This window comes from Cheilinus undulatus, linkage group 5 (genome assembly GCF_018320785.1).
Source record: "Cheilinus undulatus linkage group 5, ASM1832078v1, whole genome shotgun sequence".
Lineage (NCBI taxonomy): Eukaryota > Metazoa > Chordata > Actinopteri > Labriformes > Labridae > Cheilinus > Cheilinus undulatus.
In genome coordinates, this window is record NC_054869.1 from 53,039,921 (window position 1) to 53,064,368 (window position 24,448).

Sequence of the window (24,448 nt, forward strand, 5' to 3'; positions counted from 1 at the left end):
TCAAAGATTTCAGTCCAGAGTCATGCCTGTTTTTAATGCAGTGGCCCCTGAGGGCTCCTTCAGCCTTGTCCCTTGCTCACAGAGATTTCTCCAGATTCTCTGAGTCTGTTTATGATATTATGGACTGTAGAGGGGGGTATATTATTTTTTGGGGGAATATTTTCTGAAATTCATCCACAGTTAGAGACTCATTTTTTCACAGATTGGTGAACCTCTGCCCATCTTTAATTCTGAGAGACTCTGCCTCTCTGAAATGCTCCTTTTACACTCAGTCGTGTTACTGACCTGTCAACAATTAACTGAGGTGGTTTAAAATTGCGCGAACAGATGTTTTTCATCAGTACCAATTACTTTTCCAGCCTTTTGTTGCCCTGTCCCTACCTTTTTGTGGTGCTGCCATCAAATTCAAAATGACCCAGTATTTTTCCTGAAATGGTAAAATGTCTCAGTTTAAACATCTGATAACTTATGTTCAACTGTAAATGAAATATGGGTTTATAAGGTTTGACAATCATTGACTTCTGTTTTTATGTACATTTTGCACAGCGCCCCATTTTTTTTTTTTTTTGAATACAGGTTGTAAAAAAAAAATCCTATTATTATTAAATAATTATTATCCTATTAAAGCAGAGTTTTACTTGATGTAGCGACAGTTCATCAGGAGACTGAGAAAGCAGGAATATAAAGGTTCCAGTACGGTGAAGTGAGGATTTTACTTTCTATTTTCCTGTTTGTCACATGACAGTCAAATGTCCTATACATTAAAAGTTTAAAAAGTTTCCCAAAACTGTAAGTAAACCTTAAAAAATAAAGGCGAAGTTGTGAAATGTTCTTAAAATAAGGAAAATAGACTAAATGAGAATGGAATATCATTTTGAGGTAGGACAATAGTTCTTTATTTAGCTGAACCTTCTTCCTTTGATGTGATAAGGCAAACTAAGCTGTCTATGTTCGGACTAATAAAAAGATCTCTGAAAATTAAAAACAAATTGCCTTTGAGGTTTTTCTGTGTATTTTCTAATAACAGGACCATCTTTATAATCGACGATCTTTGTTTCGCAGTAGCAGTTGATGAGCGCATGCGCAGCCGTATCCTCCGTTCCCGCTGCTGCTCGCGCTGACGGCAGACTGCCCGGTGTCCGCTGCTGCTGTTGCCGTTGGGTCGCTGATTTTGTCGCCGCTTCCCTCTCACTCCACGCTGTTTTTCTGACCGGATACTAACCGAAACCGAAACCGGGACTTTATTTCTGTCACAGGACGCGGGAAACTACGACAACAAAGAGTTCACGGAGACGAGTCCTCTCCCGGTCCTCCTCCCGGTGCTGAACTGACCAACAGCGGAGGTAAGAGCCGCTTTTTGAGACAGTTTTCAGGGGGAGGGAGAAAGGCATGAACCTGCTGCTGTCCCGCACGGTTTAGCTCACTTCAGCCTTTATTTAGCACGGTTTTATGACGGTTGTTTCTGTGTTAAATGTGTCCATCTGTTACTCCGGGTTTACCCACCGTTTAACGGGGTAACTGAAAATAACGGGAACTTTTTGCTGACCGTCCAACCGTCTCTGTGAATTTAAATGTTTATCTGCTTTGGCCCGCCATAGATAAACATCAGTTTTTGTAGTAGAAGTTAGTATACGATGTTAAAGTGAAGTTTTAGCCCATCAGCAGCTGTTATCAGTAGTAAGGGAGACACAGGTAGGCCCTCACACTGATGATGCACCTGCGCATTCATTCATCACATATCAAGTTTCCATCTCACAGAATCAATACTTCACTTCCTTCTAAGGCTGAGTTCAAGTTTATTTTAGGCATTTAATGATTTGATATTGATGAATAATCCATTCAGTCTTATGGGTCACATTTACATTCAAATCAGAGATAACGTGACTGAGTAATAGGGGAGACAGGGGGCAGTTGTAACACTTTCTGAAGTTTCCCCTCTAGGGATGGGCAGTCATTTTTGGAAATCACTCTATAATTAATTTAAAAATAAATGATCCCATTCTACCAAAACCTTAATTTGAAAATGTTTATTTCTTTTCATTAGTGCCCTCCAGGTTGTAATGTGGGTCTACCACCAGAAAGTGTCTGTAAATCGGAAAGCTGGTTCTTAAACATCAATTACAGTAAAGCCACAAACCAATCTATCTATACCAGTCTTCCTCAAACCTGCTCAACCAAAGAGCAGAATTGTTGAAAAATACCATTGCAAGAGCCACAATCTAAGCAGTGAAGAAAACCAGTTTGAAGTAGCAATAACTATAAGTTAATGGTGGCAAAAGAGGGTGAGAAGGGGACGAAAATGAGGAGTGGACAAGGGGTCAGAAAGTAGCAAAAAATGGGGAAGAAGTGCCAAAAAATGACAGAAAATGCACCAAATGTGGCAAAAAATTGAGAGAAGAGTGACTAAAATGGGCAAAAAGCAGTTAAAAGTGGCAAAAAATAGGAAACAAGTGGTATTTAGTGACAGAAGGTACCTGAAATGGGCTAAACATGAGATAAAAGTGGCAAAAAGAAGTATCTAAAATGGGCAGGAACTAGGAAAAAAGTAGTAATGAATGACAAAAGGTAGCCGAAATGGGTAAAAAAAAAATGGTGAAAAAGGGCAAAAAATGTGATAAAAGTGGCAAAAAGAAGTGGAAAAAACGGGCAAAAAAGAGGAATCAAGTGTTATTTAGTGGCTAAAGGTACCTTAAATGGGCGAAAAATGGGAAAAAAGTGGCAAAAATGTGATAAAACTGGCAGGAACTAGGAAAAAAATAGTATTTAATGACAAAAGGTAGCTGAAATGGGTGAAAAATGGGATAAAAGTGGTAAAAAAGAAGTGTCTAAAATGGGCAGAAACTAGGAAAAAGTAAACTTAGAATGAAAAGTAAGGAAATTTGTGTTTGGTACATTATTTCTTTGTTGTAACAATGCTTCTTGGTGATAAATCTTATAGCGTTGGAAAGCCTGTTTATTACCCTTTTAAATGATGCCACATTTGTAGGGATCATGCATTTGTGGGATGAGCAGCAGAGCTGAGTATGTGGGTTGGGCCATGAAAAATGTGCCAGATCTTCTCTGCCAATGCCAAACAGCTGATTCTGCTGTTGACTCTTGTTTGATGTTTGGTGGATTGGATGATTGAAGTTTGAAGAAACAAGACATATTGACAATTTAACAATTGATTCATTAAACGAACAGGAGCCTCAGTAGCGTGTGGAAGAACCATACACAGCCACAACAGCCTGGCTCCTCCTCCTCATGCTGGTCACCAGCCTGGTCACACACTGCTGTGGGATGGCATCCCATTCTTCAACCAGCATTTACCTCCAGTCAGCCAGTGTGGTTGTGTTGGTCACTCTGACACCAACAGCACGCCCAAGCTGATCCCACAAGTGTTTAATGGGGTTAAGGTCAGGACTGCTGGCAGGCCATTCCATCCTCTCCACTCCCAGATTCTGGAGGTAGTCTCTGATAAACCCCGCTCTGTGGGGGCGAGTGTTGTCATCTTGGAGGATAGAGTTCTTGCTGACAGGGTGAGAAAACAGTATTCTTGGGGTGTTGTCTTCTTCGCAGCCTGTCTCTGACATTTCCTGTTATATGGAACTTGACCTTCAGTTTGAAGATGGTACTAGGGTTCACTCCAAACACTAGCTGGGTTTCCATTACAGTTTTTCGCAAAATAAAAGCGATATTCCTTAAATTTTGATTAAGTACAATTGCGCTTTGAATGCGTTTCCATTGAAGGGAGTTTTGGGCATAGGCCTTGCAGTTCTCGTAAAAACTCATCTCGCCTGAATCCGCTGCAGGGAAGCTTGACGCTCAAAACCTGTTGCGTGTTGGTACGGTTTTGGTCATATCTGCGGTGGTTGCCTTGTTAAATTTGAACAAAAGATGAAGGAAAGGGTGATAGTTCAGAGTTAAAGTCCGTATGTATGGCAAAAGCCACGCATAAGGGTAGAAGTATGATGTTAAGAAAAGTCTCGTCTCTTCTTCTGTCTACGCGTACTGCGACATGTTGTCTCGGAGTGACTGGTCACGTGACACTGTATGTCATGCCCATGACTTGTAAATGCGGAAAAAGTGTTTCCATTACACTTTTGCGATATATTTCTGTATCGAAACGCCAGGAAAACCTCCTCATGAAAGCATAAAAACTTTTTTGCGATATTTTAGGGTTTTTTCAAAATTCAGGTGTTTCCATTACCAGTTTTTTATTGCGCTATTTCGATTCTGTGCATTTCCAAGTGTAATGGAAACCCAGCTAATGATGCAACTTGGTTTTGTGGAACACCAGCTTGAAGTTGCCCAACCGATGGGCCCTATCCAGATCAGTCAAAGGTGGCATGCCGATTCTTGAAGAAGACATCTACTGACCACTGTAGCAGGGCCCATGCTCACAGGTGCTGCCAATCAGGCACCTGACTGGCAGCACCTGGGGGTACCAGAAGCCCAAAAGTCAATAGCAACAGTAAAATAAGCTGTTTAGCCTTGAAGATTTGGCACATTTTTCATGGGCGCAATCCACATACTCAGCTCTGCTGCTCATCCCACAAATGCATGATCCTTACAAATGTGGCATCATTTAAAAGGGTAATAAACAGGCTTTCCATCGCTATAAGATTTATCACCAAGAAGCATTGTTACAACATAGAAATAATGTACCAAACACAAATTTCCTTACCTTTTGTTTTAAGTGTTTTTATAACGTGTTAGCATCAAGCTAACAAATTCATGTGTTAACCCTGTGAATTGTCTACTTTACATTGTCCTTGTAACCCACAAATTCCACATACTCTGGCTGCACTGCATTCTGGGTGTGCAGAGCTTTGCCCTGATGGACCTGGTGCACCCTCCCCCACAGGAAGTGTTTCTGTAGCGCAGTGTAGCCCTGAGCAGCGGGAGCGTGGTGATCACAAGATCATGAGTTCATGCAGGAAGAGCGTGTAAATAACAGATGATCTTGTACTTCTAGTGATGATTTATTATCAGGATTCAGTGCACTGTGTGCTGTTTTGAAGTTGACTGAATGCTTTGCACGTTTTCCGGTCTGTTTGGATAGATGTGCTCTACGTGTATTGATGGTCCTCTTGAGATCCTGTCTCTCTGGGCGGACTTCAGGTCTGGTGCCCTGGCTGCTGCCCATAAAAGCCCGGGTCTACAGAGGAGCAGGGGTTTTTGCATGGTACAGTTCACAAGCATAAGCACGGATAGGCAACATTCAGAATGTTTAATCAATGCAGCTGTTCACTTCTGCAGCCATCCAGGAGTGTTAGAGAGCTGAATCCGACCAGAACAACTCAGAATAAGTTGCAAAGTCAGCAAAGTGACAGTCATGCTCTCTGTTGTTCTCTATTTTGCTGACCATGAGACCGTGCATCTTCTACACTAAAGCCATGGGAGTAAAGAGCAACCCACTGTCAGCGTCAAAGTTTTTTTTCTAATTGAAGCGTGGTGTTAGTTAAAGCTGCCTGGGTGTTTTCCATGTCAGCTTGATCCTGATAAACACTCAGCTGTACGTCAGCAGCTCAGGTTCCAGTCTGGGGGGGTCCTGGGGGGGTCTGGTGTGTACCCGGTTATCAGAGGGAGCACCGGCTGCAGCAGGTTTCTCCTCTGAGCCTGAAGAATGTAAATGGAGACGGTAACTGGAGCCTAATGTTGGTCCGCGGACGCCTCAGGGACCGAGCGCAGCTAACGGTGTTGACGAGGGTTCAGCTCTACTCGTGTCAATGAGGATCGAGGACGTGTGTGACATTTTGTTTTCAATTAGAGTTGTCCTGCGCTGTGTAAGGAATACACTAACAGTAAATCCTCAGCAGGGACTCTGACAGACGTCTGACTGCCGTGTCTGCAGACCGGAGGTCAGTTCAGGCTGCACCAGTTTATGTAGACCACAAACCCTCTCCCAGCTGCTGTACCGTTCAACCTTTGACCCTACAGCGCTCTAATTATCTCAAGCATATCAGGTTGTGGATCCCTCCTTGTTCTCTGACTCTAAAAATGACTGTTACATAATAATTCAAACCCAGTGAGGGACTGAGATTAAAACCTGGGTCCATAAAGACCTTGTTTGTATTTTCCAGGAACCAGTAATGTTTTAGCTCACTGGTACTGCTATAGAGTCTTACAAGCTTTTTGAAATAACGCCATTTTATGATATCACTGCTGCAAAAACAAACATCACTTTTGCAAGAGGAACATGAGCTCAAAGCCAAGAGAATGTGCATCAAATTAAACAAAAATACGGTGCTTTTAACTGCAGCTTGAAGAAAGAAGGTGCAGGCTGCACTGCAGTAGCATGCACTCATAACACTGGCTTCAGCTGCTACAGGACAGTTTTCTTCTTCATCTGCTTAGATCAGCACTAGGGCTGGGAAATTAATCACAAATTAGATTAAATAGCAATATGACCTGCTGCTATATTCTAATCCCAGACAGTGCAATATTTCTTTAACCTAAAATATGTCAGAATACCAGATACAGTTTTTGCAGTAGATGTTTTATGCCAGATTGTTGAAAAAAAAATCCTTTGCAAGAGCCACAATCTAAGTGATGAAAAGTGGCAAAAACAGCATGAAGTAGCAATAAAGATAAGTTAAAGGTGGCAAAGTTGGTCAAAATGCAGCAAAAATGTGTGAAAAGGGGCAAAAATTAGGAGAAAACATGGGAAATGGTCAGAATAGAGAAAAAATGGTCCAAAAGTGGCAAAAAAATGAGTGAGAAGAGATTAAATAAGCAAAAAACAGTCACGATTAGCAAAAATGGGCAAAAAATAGGAAACAAGTGGTTTGTAATGGCAAAAGGTAGCTTAAATGGGCAGAAATTGGGAAAAAATGGCAAAAAGAAGTAGCAAAAAATTTTGGAAAGAAAGGAAACAAGTGGTATTTAATGGTAAAAGGTAGCTTATTTAGATGAAAAATAGCAAAAAAAAAATGGGAAAAAGGGAAAAAAGTGGCAGAAAGAAGACGCAAAAATTTGGGAAAAATGAAACAAGTGGTATTTAATGGCAAAAGGTAGCTTAAGTGGGCAAAAAATGTTGATAAAGGGCAAAAAAATGGATTAAAGTGGAAGAAGTGGGGAAAAAGTGGCAACAGTGGGAAGAAGCTGCACAATGGCCCCAAAAAAGGAAAAAGGTGGTATTTAATGGCAAAAGATAGCTGAACTGAGAGAAAAGTGGCACAAATGTTGAAAATTGCAAAAAGGTTTTTTTTAGGGTTTTCTGAGGGAATAATATTTCAAATTAAGAAATGTAAGAGTCACAAATAATCACAAGAGAGCCACATGTTGAGTATCACTGATCTATACAAACAGAGTTTCTTTTGTAGATTTATTTTTTTCAAATATCCCACTGTCTCCCTCATGTATGTGTTTTTCTTATTTAAAACATGAATCACAAGAAAAGATCATCCCCTTCAATACAGCAATTGATATCAAATTTGCCATAGAAATCAAAACGGCTTTTTATTCCTTGTTTTACTGATCTAATATGGCGCTCTTTTTAATAAAGAGTGATTTATTGCTTGTGTTTGTTTAACAACACATAAGATGGGGAACCTAAAAATAATCAACATTAAATCGCAATATTGGGAAAAATAATCGCAATGAGATTATTTTTGCTGATTGTTCAGCCCTGATCAGCACTGGAGGGTTCTCCTGAAGTTTGAAGAAAGTCATAAATGTATTAATCTATTGTAAAAGTCCCTGGTGGGATCAGCAGATTAAAAGCTTGTTAAAGAGGTAGTGAACACTTCAACATTTTTTTCAGCTGTACACTGAAATATCTGCCTGAACACATCAATGCTCGGTTTATTTCTGGCATTTGTACCAAACTGAACCTGTCCCCTCCCTACTCTCAGGACCAAACTGCCCATTTTTGGACATTTCCAGACATGGCTTTTTGGCATTTTAGGACTCATTCCTGCACCACTCTATGATCCTGTCAAATTAAAAAAATGCTTCAATCTGATTAGAGGAAAGCTCTCACACCATCAGCCACACCCTTTGACCTATGGTGACCTTATGATCAGAGTGCAGCTGCCTGGCTCTGTGCTAGAGAAGAGACAAAGTCTGTTTTCTGTCTCAGATCTCTGTTCTGATGCTTTCAATGATCCATAGACCACTGTGGCTGATAGATTTGGTAAATTTACCTCACAATGAACAAAAAAACAGCATTTAACTGACTGTTAACTTTCAATAAAGGCAGAGACATCAGCTAACAACAGACTGGACTGAGATGAACTGCTCTGTGATTTTAGACTGTACTGTTAGAGGGGCGGGGTCATTCTCCATTGCGGCCGATGACATCACCAGCCCACATATTTGCCCTGTCCAAATTAAACACAGCCAGTAAAAAGGTGAACAACTTTTTACGATCTAAACCCAAAATTCAGTCACACATAGATCTTTCACGTGTTCACAGCAAAAATATTCCAACATATTTTTGTGTTAGAGTGGACATGTTATGCAAGAATCACTTTTTCAGGCTATTCTAACACAAACATGTGCCCCTGTCCACAATCCCCTCAAATAACAGAAAATCCATTCCCTTCCAGTCTCTCCTTCTCCACCTTTCAGAAAATGTGTGCTGAAACAAGCTGTTCTCAGATTTACTCTCATGACCTCACATGGGGAGTTAGCCCCGCCCCCAGGTTGGAAAGTTCCGCCCTCCTCTCCTGGTTAGCTCAGTGGGTTACCCTGCTGACGTTGATGGAGGTAATTGTTGGTTGGAATCCCAGTCAGATCCTTAACTTTGGATAAAAGTGTCTATAACATCTGGAGTGTCACATCCATTTCCTTAGAGGGGTGTGGTCAGGGGTGGAGTCAGGCCGCTCATTAACATTTAAAGCCACAGACACAGAAACAGCTCGTTCTGAGCAGGGCTGAAACAGAGGGGGTTTAGACATGCAAAAATCCAATACTGGAGTGTTTTTACAGCAACAGACTTCACAGGCATGTTTTGAGGACCTCTGAGAACAGTATGAACTTGTCTTAAAAGGGTAAAATATGTCCCCTTTAAGACATACATTTTGGATTTCACCTTACAGGGTCTTTAAAGTTCTTCACAGTTCTGTTTCTTCAGGTTTCAGGATTAAACCAATCTGTGAGTCCACCTGCGGTTCCCGTTGCTCTGCTGCCTGAACAAACATTTGATTAATCTATTTATCGTCCACCTCAGCAGGTCTCCTAATGAGTAATTAATCATCTCTATAAGACACCAGATGTTCACCAGCTGTGAGAGCTGCTAACAGATGACCAGGCAGATCACAGGTGGACACTGAAGGCTTCATTTTATGGTCACAATGTGCTCTGTTTCTGTTCTGCCCTACAGGATGAGACTCTATTGATTTGCATATCCAGGCTGTACTGATTTGGTATAAGACCATTTTTTTCATTGTTTGAACCGGATAAAGAAATGGAGGTAAACGTTTGTTTATTAGTCACACAAAGGAGACATTAGACGAGAGGATCATAGATCCAAGTGCAATATTGCATTGAGAGCATGCTAACATGATGGTTTAGGGCATTTTAAATGTAGACATGATTGTTTCTATCCTGATCTCCCTCTCCTCTCCACATCTGCTCTGATTCCACATTAACAGCAGTGCTAGTGTTATTAGTGGGCAAACTGTAAATCCACCAAGAAGAAGGAAGAAGAAGAGACAGAGGAAAACTAGGGCCCTTAATGATTGTCCCCTGTCACTATCCCAGTATTCCCTGAAAGCTTGGTGAAGACCCGACTTTCCATTCTCGAATTATCTTGTACACATACAAACAAAGAAACAAACAAAGATACGGAACCCTTTACATAACCCCCTGCTGATTTCACCGGCGTGGGTAATAATTATAACAAAAGCATTTAGATTATTTTGAAAGTACTTTAAACACTGTTTACAACAGACTGAGATATAAAGAGCAGTAAAATTAAACTATTTGTCATCCTCTTTGAGGACATCCATATTTAAAACACTCAAAAGAAATATTCATGTCAGTAATATTATAATAATATTCCTCAAAACACACCTCTTTAGACTGGCTTTTAATCTGTGTTGCTGATTTGCTTGTGTAGACTTTGTTGTTTTTATGGTTTGTTTAATGTGATTTTATCTTTCTGCTTTGAACTGTGTCTTTGAGTTTTATGAAAAGCGCTTTATAAATAAAATCTATTATTATTATCATTATTATTAATAACATATTTGCTGTAATGTAGAGAAATAGATTATTTGATCGTTTTTGTGCACTTTTTGTTTATATGAGCTTTGACAGTGTTGGACATGACACACAGATGAGCGTGTGTGTTAATGTGTGTGCGTTGGTGAGCGAGTGTCTCTGCTCTGCCTGTCAGACAACAAGCAGGGCACGTTTAGATGGGGCTAAAACTGCAGTTTTTGGAGCTGACAATGGACTCTATGGCGCTGAGAGAGAGTTTGTTTCACTTAGTTTACCACTGAAGTACAACCGCCTGTTGCACTGCTTATGTTAATCTTCTGATTGATGATATGCGCCGCCAACAGCTGATGGATGTTTTCCTGACAGACGGTGAGACGAGAAGGAGACACGACGAAGAAGCGTGGAAACAAAGTTACAAACTCACAGATACCGGCACTAAGATCGAGTCTGCGCGCAGACACTAACTAATTTAACACTATATTCTCCTTACAGAGACTGCACAGCAGCAACATTTCATCATTTTGGACCGTTATGATGAACTTATTACGCATTAGCAGATCATGTGCGGCCCAAAGAAGCGCACGCGGAGGAGGGGTTGGGGGATGGAGCGTGATCTGAATAGGTCAAGGATCAGCTTTGTTCCTTCTTTAGCTCTCCCACCAACAGTTTTAAAGTGTCCAGGGCATCTTTGTGATCTTTTATGACTTCCAGTTAGGTGTTGTTTTCTGTAAGGAGAGCCGCTGCTCCAAGTGTCTGCATGATATTGATCTCGTGAGTCGGATTTTTCCCCAATGAGAAATCTCGTGACATTTTGATCTCGAGATCTCGTGGCATGAGATCTCGTCACACCCCTACCTGGCAACATCAAAAGGAGTAATAATTTTAGGCGCGCTGGTAGTTGAGTGGTTAAGGCACATGCCATATATGCAGGCGACCCAGGTTCGAATCCGGCCCGTGGCACCATTTCCTACATGTCTCTCCCCGCTCTCTCCCCTGTTTCTGACTCTATCCACTGTCCTATCAAAAAAAGGCCAAAAACAAATCTTTAAAAAAAATAGGGAGTAATAATTTTGTTCAATTTTGGTCCTGCAGAGTTTGCTACGGTGGTGTGTTGTATTCACTTGAAGATAAAAAAATTCTCCTGTTTTTACGAGATACTATCTCATAAAAACAGGAATTTATTTATTTTTGACTTTACTGTTTTTCTGAAATATTATATCGTGAATATTATCTTGCACCCAGGCAAATCTCGTATTCTGGGTTAAGTGTCTTTATGAGATTTTTAAATCCTGGCTTTTCAACAACACTGGGTTTATGTCTTTAGCGGCGTGTTGTGTTACTGCCGCCGTTATCACGGATTCATCTTGAGCCGTATTTTAACGAATACCGCGTGAGTTCGACCTCTTCCTTTTCAAAGTTGAATGACTGTCCAACGCTGCAGATCCAGCGCTGTTTCTCGTTGTCCGTCAGGCATCTAACTAGCCACTAACTCGCCACGCTGCCCTGTGTACCTTCCTCTCCCTTGCTTCTCTCGCCACGGATACAAAAAAACACCTGGCCACATGTGCAGGAGTTTTCTGGATGGGCGGAGGAGAAAAAGGCTCTCTGCTGTGAGAGATGCATTCAGGGACAATGGAAGAAGCGAAACTCCAGCGAGAAAAGCACCCTCAAAACTTCCACATAATTTATACTCAGATGTTCATGATATAGTCATTTTAACGACACGCTACATTCACAGAGCGAGGGCGAACAGGTAGAGCCAGAATCTATTTGTGACGGGCCTTATTTATTTGTGGTGGTCTGCCACAAAAAAATGAATGTATGGGAAACACTGAACTGTGTGAAATCTTTGCACAAAATCGCCTGATATTGATCCTGGGCCCCATATCGAATTGAATCGAAGTCGTATCGTGGCAGATTTTGTGATATCAGAAAATATCGTATCGTATAGGGATGAAACTGGTGATTTACACCCCTACTAAAAACAGTAGCTTGTGCCTGCAGGGAAGCATGAGTTCCCTTTTTTTAATGCTAACATTTATCATGGCTAAACAAAGCAAAATATCAAGCAAGGATCAGTGCATAAACTCATGTACTCACAAATGCCTGCATTTTAAGCAGAATGGGACGTATTACCCAATCAGAAAAACTCTAATAACCAAGCCAGTTGACTCATGATACCAGTTATGGGTTATATCGTAGTTGCAGTTCAGACCAAAATATTGCCCATTATAATTGCAGTTGCACATTTTACCAAATCGTGCAGCACTAGTTGACTGCATACATTTAGGCTACAGGTGATGCTGCTGCAATCATCTATGTAGCTCTTGATTTAAAGTTAGTGAATGTGCATTAAAAAGCAGTTCGTTTATTTTCTAATAAAATATGCTGTCTATGGCAGTGTCTGTAGTGTTCAGCCCTACGGTCTGTGTGATGCTGTTAAACTAATCAGGACACTCACCACAGGGATACAGCCTGTTACTGTGTTTTTTCTTTAAGTGTCACAGACCGTCTTTCTGCAGTCCAACTGTTTCAAACCCTTTGTTTTGTATTCTCCCTCTATGTCTGCTGCGTCTGGCCTCTCCTCAGCACCATCACATAGTTTTTAAATAAACTCTGGTCTGCTGCGGATCACTCCAGGCTCTCTGGGGACGGCTGAGATTCCGTCCTCTGATTGGCTCTCTCAGCAGCTTCACAGCGTGTCGACGGCTGAACTATCTCCACTGAGTGAAAATCTCAGGGTGTGTTTGAATCCCTGTCGATACTCCTCATTTTCCATGATGAAACATTCTCCTCAAACTGTCTTTATTTCCTGCGTGGAGACTCTAAAGCAGAAATCACAGACATGTTTCAGCCTCTGAACTGTGACAATCAGCTAATTTTCATTTAATACACAGACTGTGTAGAGGAGGGGCGCATGACCTCTGAGGCATCACTGATCTGCTAGTGGACCTCAAGTTTGGTGATGTGGTTTACGCTGTCCTGCTGTGTTGGAGCGAGAGCTGAAGGTTTTGGAGAAGGTGAATAGGAGCGAGGGTTTAGCTGCACGTTGGCTCAGTAGTACGTGCTGTTGCCTGATAGCTGGAAGGCTTCTGTGTAGAGTTGCATGCTCTCCCTGTGCATCTGTGGCCCCAACAGTAATCTCATGCTCTGAATCAAAATAGTGGGCTAATTATTCAACATTAATCACACTTGGTTGTGTTTATATTCTTTATGTTTCTGCAGAATGACCAACAGAAAAGAGAACATTAGTTTTCTGTTTCTATACTGTGTCGCACATTTTTCATCTGCAGTGTCTCTGTGTAGTTGACCAAACCTCTGCTCTATGTTGACCTTTTATAACATTGCACCTCCATTAATTATGGATGTATATTAATATTTAGTGATACCTGCATCAGCATATTGTTTACAGGCCCTGCTGCTGCCCTGACTTTAGTTTCCTCTCCTGCAGAAACCAAGCGTGTGTGCTGAGGTGAGGCAGTGAAACCTGAGCAGAGAGGTTCCTGCTGCCATCAGCTCCATCTTCTCTTATTTCAGCTCATCCTCCCCCTGTACGCCCCCCACCCCCTCCAAAACTACCCAGTGAGCTTGCCTCATCCCGCGTTATAAACCTCAGAGAGCGGCCTCGTTTCAGAGCCGTGAAGACAGCAGAAGAGAAGGAATTTGATCTGAATGAACCATCTCTCTGACTTTACCCAGCTGAAATGAATACCTCATCATCCAGGACACTGTTTTTTTTCATGAGACTCCCTGAGGATGTCCCTGCTCCTGAAATGTTTGATGTTTTCTGAAAACAGAAACCCTGCAGCTTTCTGCATGTTTGAGTAGTGGAAGCTGCCAGTCGAGTGTTTCTGCCAGCGCTGAGGCTCGGTTACCAAACCCCTCATGGACGTCTATCAACGGGCCAACAGCTCACATGTTAGATCAGTTCACATGTTAAATTCACCTTTTATGTCCAAGCTGTGCACAAGACACTCAATATTTATGTATAAGCTGCAGTTCCTGCATGGGTTTAAACAAATGAAACTAAAATGCTCTGTAGAAAGTCATAGAAATGAAAATACACCGATGTTATTCTCCAGAGCTGAGAGAGTTTTTGACAAAAAAAGGCAACACAACATCAATTTTCTGGCAGTGGTTTCTTACAAGTGAGAAAAACATGCTACCAACGCTGCAAACCAAGATGCTGAACCTGAAAATCAGCTAGAAGCTCAGTGTTTTCTCCCAGAGTACTCGGTGAGCTTAGATTTGTATGGATGGAGCAGTCACATGGTCAGTTTCTCCTCTCCTAATGCTTTATTTTAATAATGAATGAACACATATTAGTCCATTCACTTACAGCTGAGCTCATCATTGGACTCACACAATTAAGTCTCTGCATTTTAAATCTGCAGTGCTGACAGGAAGATCGAGTCCATCACGTCATTTTTGAGGATTTTATTCTCTGAGAAACTGGCTGCTGGAAAAAGAAATATTCAAAATCCAATTAAACATGTAAACAAAGAGAAATATGCAGAAAATGATGGCTGCAGTATAAGCTGTGTAGAGAAAAAACAGTGGATTAAAATGTCCAACAGGACGTTTTCAGTTTTTCTAGAACTACTGCCTGGCAGATACGGGACTCTACGAGGAAAAGGATGTTAGAAAAAGGTACAGTGTTGGGTCGAGAAGACGGGATGAGGAGGTTTTTCTCCTGGACAGGGGCAGAGTTGAGTTTATTGTTTGAACAAAGTTTGAAGAAAATCCCTCAAAGTCTTCTTACAGTATTGCAATATTTAAATCCATCCATCTGTCCATCCATCCATCCATACTTTCATCCATCCATCCATACTTTCATCCAAGCATCCATCCATCCATCCATCCATACTTTCATCCTTCCTTGCTTCCTTCCATCCATCTTTCCATCCATCCATCCATCCATCCTTGCTTCCTTGCTTCCTTCCATCCATCCATCCATCCTTCCATACTTTCATCCAAGCATCCATCCATCCATCCATCCATCCATCCTTCCTTGCTTCCTTCCATCCATCCATCCATCCTTCCATACTTTCATCCAAGCATCCATCCATCCATCCATCCATCCATACTTTCATTCAAGCATCCATCCATCCATCCATCCATCCTTCCTTGCTTCCTTCCATCCATCTTTCCATCCATCCATCCATCCATCCATACTTTCATCCAAGCATCCATCCATCCTTCCTTGCTTCCTTCCATCCATCCATCCATCCATCCTTCCTTGCTTCCTTCCATCCATCCATCCATCCATCCATCCATACTTTCATCCAAGCATCCATCCATCCATACATACTTTCATCCAAGCATCCATCCATCCATCCATACTTTCATCCAAGCATCCATCCATCCATCCATCCTTCCTTGCTTCCTTCCATCCATCCATCCATACTTTCATCCAAGCATCCATCCATCCATCCATCCATCCATCCTTCCTTGCTTCCTTCCATCCATCCATCCATCCATCCATACTTTCATCCAAGCATCCATCCATCCATCCATCCTTCCTTGCTTCCTTCCATCCATCCATCCTTCCTTCCTTCCATCCATGCATCCATCCATCCTTTCATCATCCATCCATCCATCTTTCTATCCATCCATCTTCCATCCATCCATCTAATTATCCATCCGTCCATCCATACATACTTCCCTCCTTCCATCCATCCATGCATCTATCCATCCATCCATCCATCCATCCATCCAACCATCCATCCATCCATCCATCCATCCATCCCCTGTGAATCCAAGGTTTCAGTGGGTTTCTATTCAGATTGTGTGGTTTATTTTCCTTAATATTGTTAATACCTCCCATAATTTCCTACTGCTGTATGGTATTACTGCCAATTCCTGGTATCTAAATACTGATGATTTATTTTAAATATATACCTCAGTCTAAAAAAAGGAATTCCTGCAGCCTCTTCTGATTTTTAATTTGATTTTTCCATCCTACTCGGAGTCTGATTGTCTCATGCTAACCATGTGATCTCAGTTCAGTCAAAGTTTGGGGTTTCTTTCCTGCAGGCTGTTTTTCTGAGACTCATTCTCACGCAGCAGTCGTTATATCTCTCAGGACGAGCGGGCCAACCTGACTGTTGTCAGAGCTGAAGTGAATCCTCACAGCAGGTGCCACCGCTCCGTTAAGATCTCCTCGTATATCTTTAAGTGTCGCTCGGCTCGAGGAGGACGCAGCGTTTCATGTTTGAGGCCTGCTGAAGAAAAAAAAATGAGAAGAGCAGCTCTTTGCCAACACTTTCACAAGGACTGAAATATTCTCCTCGCCGTTTCTGCTCTGGCAGCTTGAAAAGACATTTTCACATCTTCTTCTGTGCTGGCACATCCAGCAGCTCCCTCAGGTGAAGGACGGCGCTCACACTCACGCCTCACAAGTCTGGATGAGCATAAAACATCGATTTCAGGGTTACGCTTGTATATTCACTCAAATTTGGCCTTTATCCCGTATCAAGTCGTCTGCTGCCAACAGCATCATCGCACAGAGACAGAGGAAACCTGCAGAGATTTTATCTGTTCAACACATTTTCCCATCATTTCATCACTCAGCAGTTAAAAGACCCTCCAGGATTTCCTTTGATTGTTGTGGCCAGAAAAATCTGATTTTTACGAGGCACATCTCAGTCATTAGTCAGGTGCCATTTCCACAACTCCTGCACCTATGCTCATGCTATTTTTAGCTCCAATAGTTCAGATCAGCTGCGTTAATACGAGGGCTGGGCAATTAATCAAAATGTAGATTAAATCCCAATGTGACCTACTGCAGTTTTCAAAATCGCCGAGGGAGCAGTATTTCTTTGACCTGAAATGTGTTTTGAAATACCAGTTTTATACATGTTTTTAAGCAGAGGTGTTTCGCTCTTCACATCATGCAAAAATTCAAGTGCCAATATTTTCTAGAATAATTGACAAAGTTCCTACTTTCCTTGTTTTTGTATATTTTTGTCTTCAAAATAAGAAATCCATAAATTCATCACTCCCTTCATTAAAATTCATATCAAATTTGCAATATAGGACACAATAATTGCCATAAGACATTCCTGTTAGATTGATTTGAATTTTGGGGGTTTTTTTTGCTTAGAATTTTTAAAAATATTTTTACAGAAATTTGAGAAATTTATTTTTACATTATTAGGAATTTGATTTGGATTTTTTGGGGGGAGGGATCTGCTTTGAAAATGGAAGGTATCTTCTTGAAAATTTGATAAATTTATTTGTAAATTTTTGGGAATTTGATTTGAATTTCTTTGGAAATTTGTTTAGAAAATTTGAGGGTTTTTTATAGAAATTTTTAACATTTATTTGTAAATTTTTGGGAATTTGATTTGAATTGTTTTGGAAATTTGTTTAGAAAATTTTAGGTATTTTTATAGAATTTTTTAACATTTATTTATTTTGGGAAATTTGATTGAAATATCTGGGGGAATTAGCTTTGAAACCTTTAGGTTAATCCATGAAAATTTGAGAAATTTATTTAATTTTGGGGGAATTTGATTACATTTTTTCTGGTGGGGGCAGGTTTTTAATTTTTTAGTTATTTTCTTAGAATTTTTGAACATTTATTTGTAGATTCTGGGAGATTTGATATAAATTTCTGGGGGAAATAGCTTTGTGTGATATAATATAGAATGGTTTGTAAGCTGAGAAACCTGAAGAATAATCACGTGTTAAATTGCAATCACTTTGTGAGGTTCGGCTTTTGGTGATTGGTGACTAGAGGCTTTTTGTCTTTTCAGTTAAAATCAGCTGATCAGTCGGTGCATCTAAGGTGGTTTTCACACCTGATGGTCTGGGGGACTCGGTCCGTTTTGGAATGGAAGTTGCAGCATTGTTGCTCTTTCCTTTGGTTTGGTTCGCATTCACACTGCTGTTGGTCAAACGAACCAAACCGTCTAAACACCTACAACCTCTGCCTGTTAGAGGCGCTGTCGTCACAAAAGAAGACGTACAAGAAGACAGAATCGGAAATCCATCTCCTTACGCGGGTCTTTTTTTCCACATAAACAATGAAAAAACACAGAATTTACACCGTCTTGGGGTTTCTAGTTCTGCATTGGGGCATCACAGGCACCCAGCGAGACGGTGAGCTGTCCAGCATGTCGTTCTTTACATGAGACGAACAAATCATCACCGACTACGACGTGTTGCTATGGCTACACGGACGCCAAGCGAGGTTCTGACGTGTATTTGAGTGTATTAATTCACATATAAATCTGTATATCATTATGCTTTATGCCACTTCCTGCCTTTGGTCCCCAAGTTGGTCTGCTTTGCTGTCACACTTCAAATGAACTGCACCAGTTAGGAAGCGGACCGAGACCCCCTGTTTTCAGGCAGACCAGAGTCTGCTTGTTTGGTCCACACCAGAGGTTGTGTTCTAGCTTTCAGACCACTCCAAACAAACCGGACTATCCGGGAACACGGACCAGAGTTTGTTTAAAGCGGACCAAACAGCTCTGGTGTGAATGCGCCTTAAATTAGCAACAGTATGGAGTGGTATGACACATCCTGAGATAATAAAGGGATTCATTCGAGCATATGGACAGTATATGACAGCATATCTCATGACCTCTACTGTTGCATCGTCTAACATCATAAAGAGTCAAATAAAGTGCTGTCTGACTGTAATGGCGTTAACTCTATGTTTTGTGCTTCACATCAGTGTAAACCCTGAGTCACGGCTCACATAATGTACTGCTGCAAAGAGGATTTGTCTCTGACTTTTGTTGCATAGTTGATCCCTGAGTCACAACATCCAAATGACTCAATGATGAACCCAGAAGTTAAACTTTTAATTCCTTTAATTCCAGTCCAGAAAGGCCTGAAAATAAAGATGTGATAGAAAAGCGGCGACTCTGGGGTGGGCAGGTTAACGGGGGGTGGAGATGATTTACAGCAGCTCACAGGACAACTGATTTTTGTTTTAGACTCAATATGAAGAGGTCATAGAAGCAGTGAGTTCGCTGTGAGAGCGATGAGGGGATGCAGAGGAAGTGTCCTGTTCACAGAGTGCTGCAGTAATGAAATCCATCAGATCAGTCTCTGACTCCTCCTGCAGCTTCACGGAGTCTGAAAGTGACGTCACGACCCTTAGAATCTGTCAGTTTGAGCTTTATCTCCTCAGCGAGAACAGTAAGGTTCAACCCTCGCTGTCTGACTCGTGCTGATTTCAGGTTTTAGTACTGACGAGGGTTTGTGAGCAGCTCAGGCGGAGATTCTGGACGTCTCCACGGATCAGCTGGAGCTCTGATTACATCCTCACAAAGCTGACTGAACCCGAAAATACTCCGTACAAGTGGAACTATCCTAAGCAGCTTTTTAAGGTCACCATCGGTACATGAAGAATAACAATATTTATCAGGGGTGTTGTTGAGGTGGCAGCAGGTTTATCAGGTCAGCCCAGATTTCCCTCTCCTCAGAGAAGTTTCACAGCTCCTCCCTGGGAATTCATAGGTTTTCCCAGGTCGGATGGAACAATCCTTCCAGTGATCCCAGTGAGACCTCCAAAAGGAGGTCTCAGGTCCAGGATGTCCCCCAATCAGAGACCTGAACCACCTCATCCAGCTTCATCTGATGTGAAGGAGCAGCAGCTGTGCTCTGAGCTCTCTCTGGATAACCAGGCTGCTCATCCTGTCTCTAGGGGTGTTTTCACACCCAGCCTGTTTGGTTTTGTTAGAGTCAGTGTTACTCAACCCTGCTCAACCAAAGAGCCAAGTTATTGAAAAATTCCTTTGCAAGAACCACAATCTAAGTGGTGAAAAGTGGCAAAGACGGCTTAAAGTAGCTATAACAATAAGTTAAAGGTGGCAGCGAAAATGTGTAAAAATGAGGAGGAAAAAGTGGAAAAATAGGCAAAACTGGGCCAAAAAAAATAGGAAACAAGTGGTGTTTCATGGAAAAAGGTAGCTCAAATGGGCAAAATCTGACAAAAAATGGTGAAAATAGGCAAAAAAGTTACAAAGATATGAGGCAAAACTTTGGGGGAAAAAGAGGACAAATGGTATTTAATGGAAAAATGTAGCTAACATGGGCAAAATGTTACAAAAAAATGGTCAAAAGTGGCAAAAATGTGTCAAAAAATTTGTGAAAAGTGACTAAAATGGGCAAAAAGCAGTCAAGATTGGCGAAAATTGGGAAAAAAGAAACAAGTGGTATTTGATGGAAAAAAGTAGCTGATTAGGATGAAAAGTGGCAAAAAATGGTTAAAAGAAGGCCAACAAAGGTATTAAAGTGGAAAAAATGGAAACGTGGCAAAAAGAAGTTGCAAAATGGCCACAAAAATGAATAAAAGGGTGTTTAATGGCAAAAAATAGCCTAAATGGGTGGAAAGTGGCAAAAATCGTGAAAATGGCGAAAAGGTTTCTCCTTTTTAAGGTTTTCTGGGGGAATAATATTTAAAATTAAGACATAAAAGAGCCACAAATATTCACAAAAGAGCCACACTTTGAGTTTCACTGTGTTAGAGTCAGTCTGGTTAATTTCTGCTAAAGCTGTCAGACTGTAGACCAAATAACCCTGCAGAGACCGCTAAATAGAGGCATGACCCTGTCCCTGCTTTTTTGAGTAGAGTTGCTGCCATCAAATTTAACATGGGCTTATATTTTTCATGAAATGGTAAAATTTCTGATAAAATATTGGTTTATGAAATTTTCTAATCATTACACCCTGTTTTTATTTACACTTTACACAGCGCCCCACCTTTTATTGAATTGGGCTTGTACAAAATAATGCAGAAGTGCAGTATTTTCACTGTAAGTGAAATGCATTAATTTGAAGAAGCTATAAAAAGGCATTTTACCTCTTTAGCATGATTTGAAATGTGCTCCAGCAGGCTGTTCAGGGAACTGTAAACCATCTGCTGCCTGTTTGTCAGTGCAACGACAGGCTGCAAGCTGCATGCGCTCAAATGGTCCAGTTCTAAAGCACCAAGAGTTCGGCCTGTTCCTGTCAGCCTCACTGTGTTGCTGTTGGACTCTGAGGTGTTTTGAAGCCCAGTGATGGATGTGGCTAAAGGCCGCTTCAGTCCAAAGGGGTCCTCAGAGTTCAGGAGAATAGACCGTATGAACACCTCGCTCCTGTTGTATCCACAGCATCCTGTTTTTTCTGAAAGCTTTGTGTTGATGAGTTTTGACGTTTTTAGGAATGACAGCATCCATGGACTTCGGTTTTTAGCCACATGAGAGCCGTAGTGAGTGTTCATCTATTTTTTTCCTTTGTCATATTGTTTATTTCTCTGTAGGGCCTGATATCTGTATTGGCATATATCAAAATTTCTGCCGATATTTGCATCCGATATTTTGGCCATAGATATCATGATATATTAACAATAAAATTTGGCCATATATAATAAATTAGTGGAGTTTTAGGCTGGACCAACAGACCAATGTAAGTTGAGATTAGGGTTTGGCAATTAATCAAAATTTAGATTTAATTGCAACATGTCCTACTGCAATTTTCAAATTGCAATTGGTGCAATATTCCTTTGAAATGAAAAATGTGTTAAAATACCACTTTAATAACATTTTAATGCAGCAGAGATATGCTCCACCCATCATGCAAACATCTAAGTGTCCATTTTTTAGAATTGTTTGCAAAAACTTTTTTTAATTTTTCTAAGTTTTTCTAAATCAAAATGAGAATGACATGAAAATAATCATTCCTTTCAATACAACAATTCATACTGAATTTGCAATATGAGTCAAAATAATTGCAATTGAACACTTTTTCAAAATCATTCAGCCCTAGTTTAATCTAGCTAATGTTGCGGTGTTTGAAATATAGAAGGATTTACTGCTCGTGTTAGTTGAAAATACATAAGATGTGGAACTTAAAAAATAATTGACATTAAATCGCCATCGCAATATTGGAAAAAATAATCGCAATTAGATTATTTTCCCAAATTGTTCCGCCCTACTTAGGAGAGCCATCTATATTCTGACCATGTGGTCATTAATTGTTCAAATTTATGCAAAAACACATTACAAAATAATTCCTGCGCTGTATTAATCCCTGAAGAAATAAGAGACTTTGGCATTGACCTAAACTGAGATAGTCATTCTTCAGCTAAGCCCTGTTCGCACAGGATTAGTATTACCGAGGGACCTTGTGATAATTTGTAATAGTCGTGCAGGATGTAAAAATTTAAGGGCAAATTACCGACAATATTTCAGCAAACAGAGGAAATACTAATCCTGTGTGAGTCGGCATGTGTCTGACTGTGATTTAGGGTGGTAAACATGATTTTTTTTACAGCTGGTCCGGCTTTTTTATTTTTGCTCCTTGTTGTGATAAAAAAATATAAGAGGCTGTGTTGGATGCTGTCAACATAAAATACAGACATAAATAGGTTTTGATGACTTTATTTAACTGTTTTATTTAAACTCTGCTGTTGATGTGCATGTGCGCTGCTGTTCTTATCAAATACACAGCACTTCTGCTTCAAGTGCCTGATCTTTTATCAGCATTATTTAGCCGTACATTTCTTTCATAACAAAATATACTATTTAAAATGAGTCACTCAGCATTCAGTGGTTAGACTACAACAGCTGATCTGTGCGTTATCATCCCAAATGAATACAGTGCAGAGTAAAATCCACAGCATTACCTGCATAAAAACTGTTGAAAATGACAGAAGAGGTTCGTATTAAACACTGGATGTCTCATAGATTAACAAGAGGGATGCTTTACTTTCCTCTTCTTCTCTGATCAGCTGCAGATTCACACAGGGGACTTACACGACCTCAATGCATGATGGGAGAGTTAGAGAAGATTGATCACTCGTTTATTGGTCTTGGACAGCTCTCTACAGATCAGGGTGTGCGACAAGATGATCTCAGATCGTGAAAAAATAGAATGTATCATGATCTGCTAAAGGTGATCGTAGAATCGGCTCTTTTACTTCTGATAACTAATAACTCTAAAGGGGCACAGAAAAAGCTTCCAGAAAATAGATCAGAATGCAGAAAAGTACATGTTTGTAACTTGAATGTATTGTAGGAGAAGAACTGCAGAGTCAGGGGGTATATTTTAAAATATTTATTTTTATTTATTAGGCCTGGGTATTGTTAAGAACCTCCCGATTCAATTCGATTTCAATTCTTTAGGTTGCGATTCGATTCCATATCGATTCGATTTGATTCAATATTGATTTAGATGCTTCAATGTCGATCCAGTAAGAAGTAGAAATACACAAATAACCTGTTGACAATTTTTTAATAATTATTTTCATGCCCATGTGAACATATTTGGTAAGTCACCTCACATTTTTGAGCAATAAAACATCTGAAAATAAAAATGTGCACAATAATAACTTATTTGTGCATATGGAGTACAAAAGTAAAACACATGACAGTTCTGTATAAACATTGAAAAAGTAAAGTGCCTGTAAACCTAAATAATAATTCTGTCCTCTTGGAAATTGTGATAAACCTCACATAACATGGTTATGGTTGCCTGTTGTTGTTTGGTCGAGTGCTGCCTCCATCCATACAACGCGAATCACACGCACAGCGACCCCCACTGGCCAGGAGGTGAATCGATTCAGCGGATTTGCTGAATCGATATTGAACTGGGGGAGGAAATATTGCGATGCATCGATTAATCGAGATTTTTACCCACCCCTAGTATTTATATATATTTTTTCCATATCACCCACCCCTGCTACAGATCTCTAAAATGTTAAATATATATATATAGAGAAAAAAACCATTTAAACACATAGTGTCTGTTGTAAACTCAGGTTAACAGTCTGTTTTGGGCACATGAAAACAAAGTCTCCTTCAGAACACAGTGTACACAACATTGCATTTTTCTGTATGAATTTTAGAAATAAACTAGATCAAAATTGCAATTTCAGCTGAAATTGTGTGGGGATGCTGAGAGCTGAATTGTGGAAGAACATAGCTAAAAGTAGCCCAAAAATAGCTGAAAAAAGCCTTAAAATAGCTAATGTAGCCTTGGGATAGCTGAAAATAGCCTAAAAATAGCTGAAAGAAGTCTTGAGATAGATAATAGCCTAAATATAGCTGGAAGTAGTCTTGAGATTGCTGAAAATAGCCTTTAGATAGCTGAAAGTAGTCTTGAGATAGCTGAAAATAGTCTAAAAATAGCTGGAAGTAGTCTTGAGATAGCTGAAAATAGTCTAAATACAGCTGGAAGTAGTCTTGAGATAGCTGAGAAGAGCCTAAATATAGCTGGAAGTAGTCTTGAGATAGCTGAAAATAGTCTAAATACAGCTGGAAGTAGTCTTGAGATAGCTGAAAATAGCCTTAAAATA

General features: G+C 40.5%; 1 protein-coding gene across 2 annotated transcripts in view; it reads left to right on the top strand.

The window, feature by feature from the left end:
* Window positions 1-1,104: 1,104 nt before the first annotated feature.
* LOC121510061 (spermatid perinuclear RNA-binding protein-like) overlaps window positions 1,105-24,448 on the top strand; it is a 144,487-nt gene continuing 121,143 nt past the window's right edge. For both annotated transcript variants that reach the window (XM_041787948.1, XM_041787949.1), the window contains exon 1: window positions 1,105-1,343. The gene's annotated coding sequence lies outside the window, so the exon portion shown is untranslated. The remainder of the gene's footprint in view (window positions 1,344-24,448) is intronic.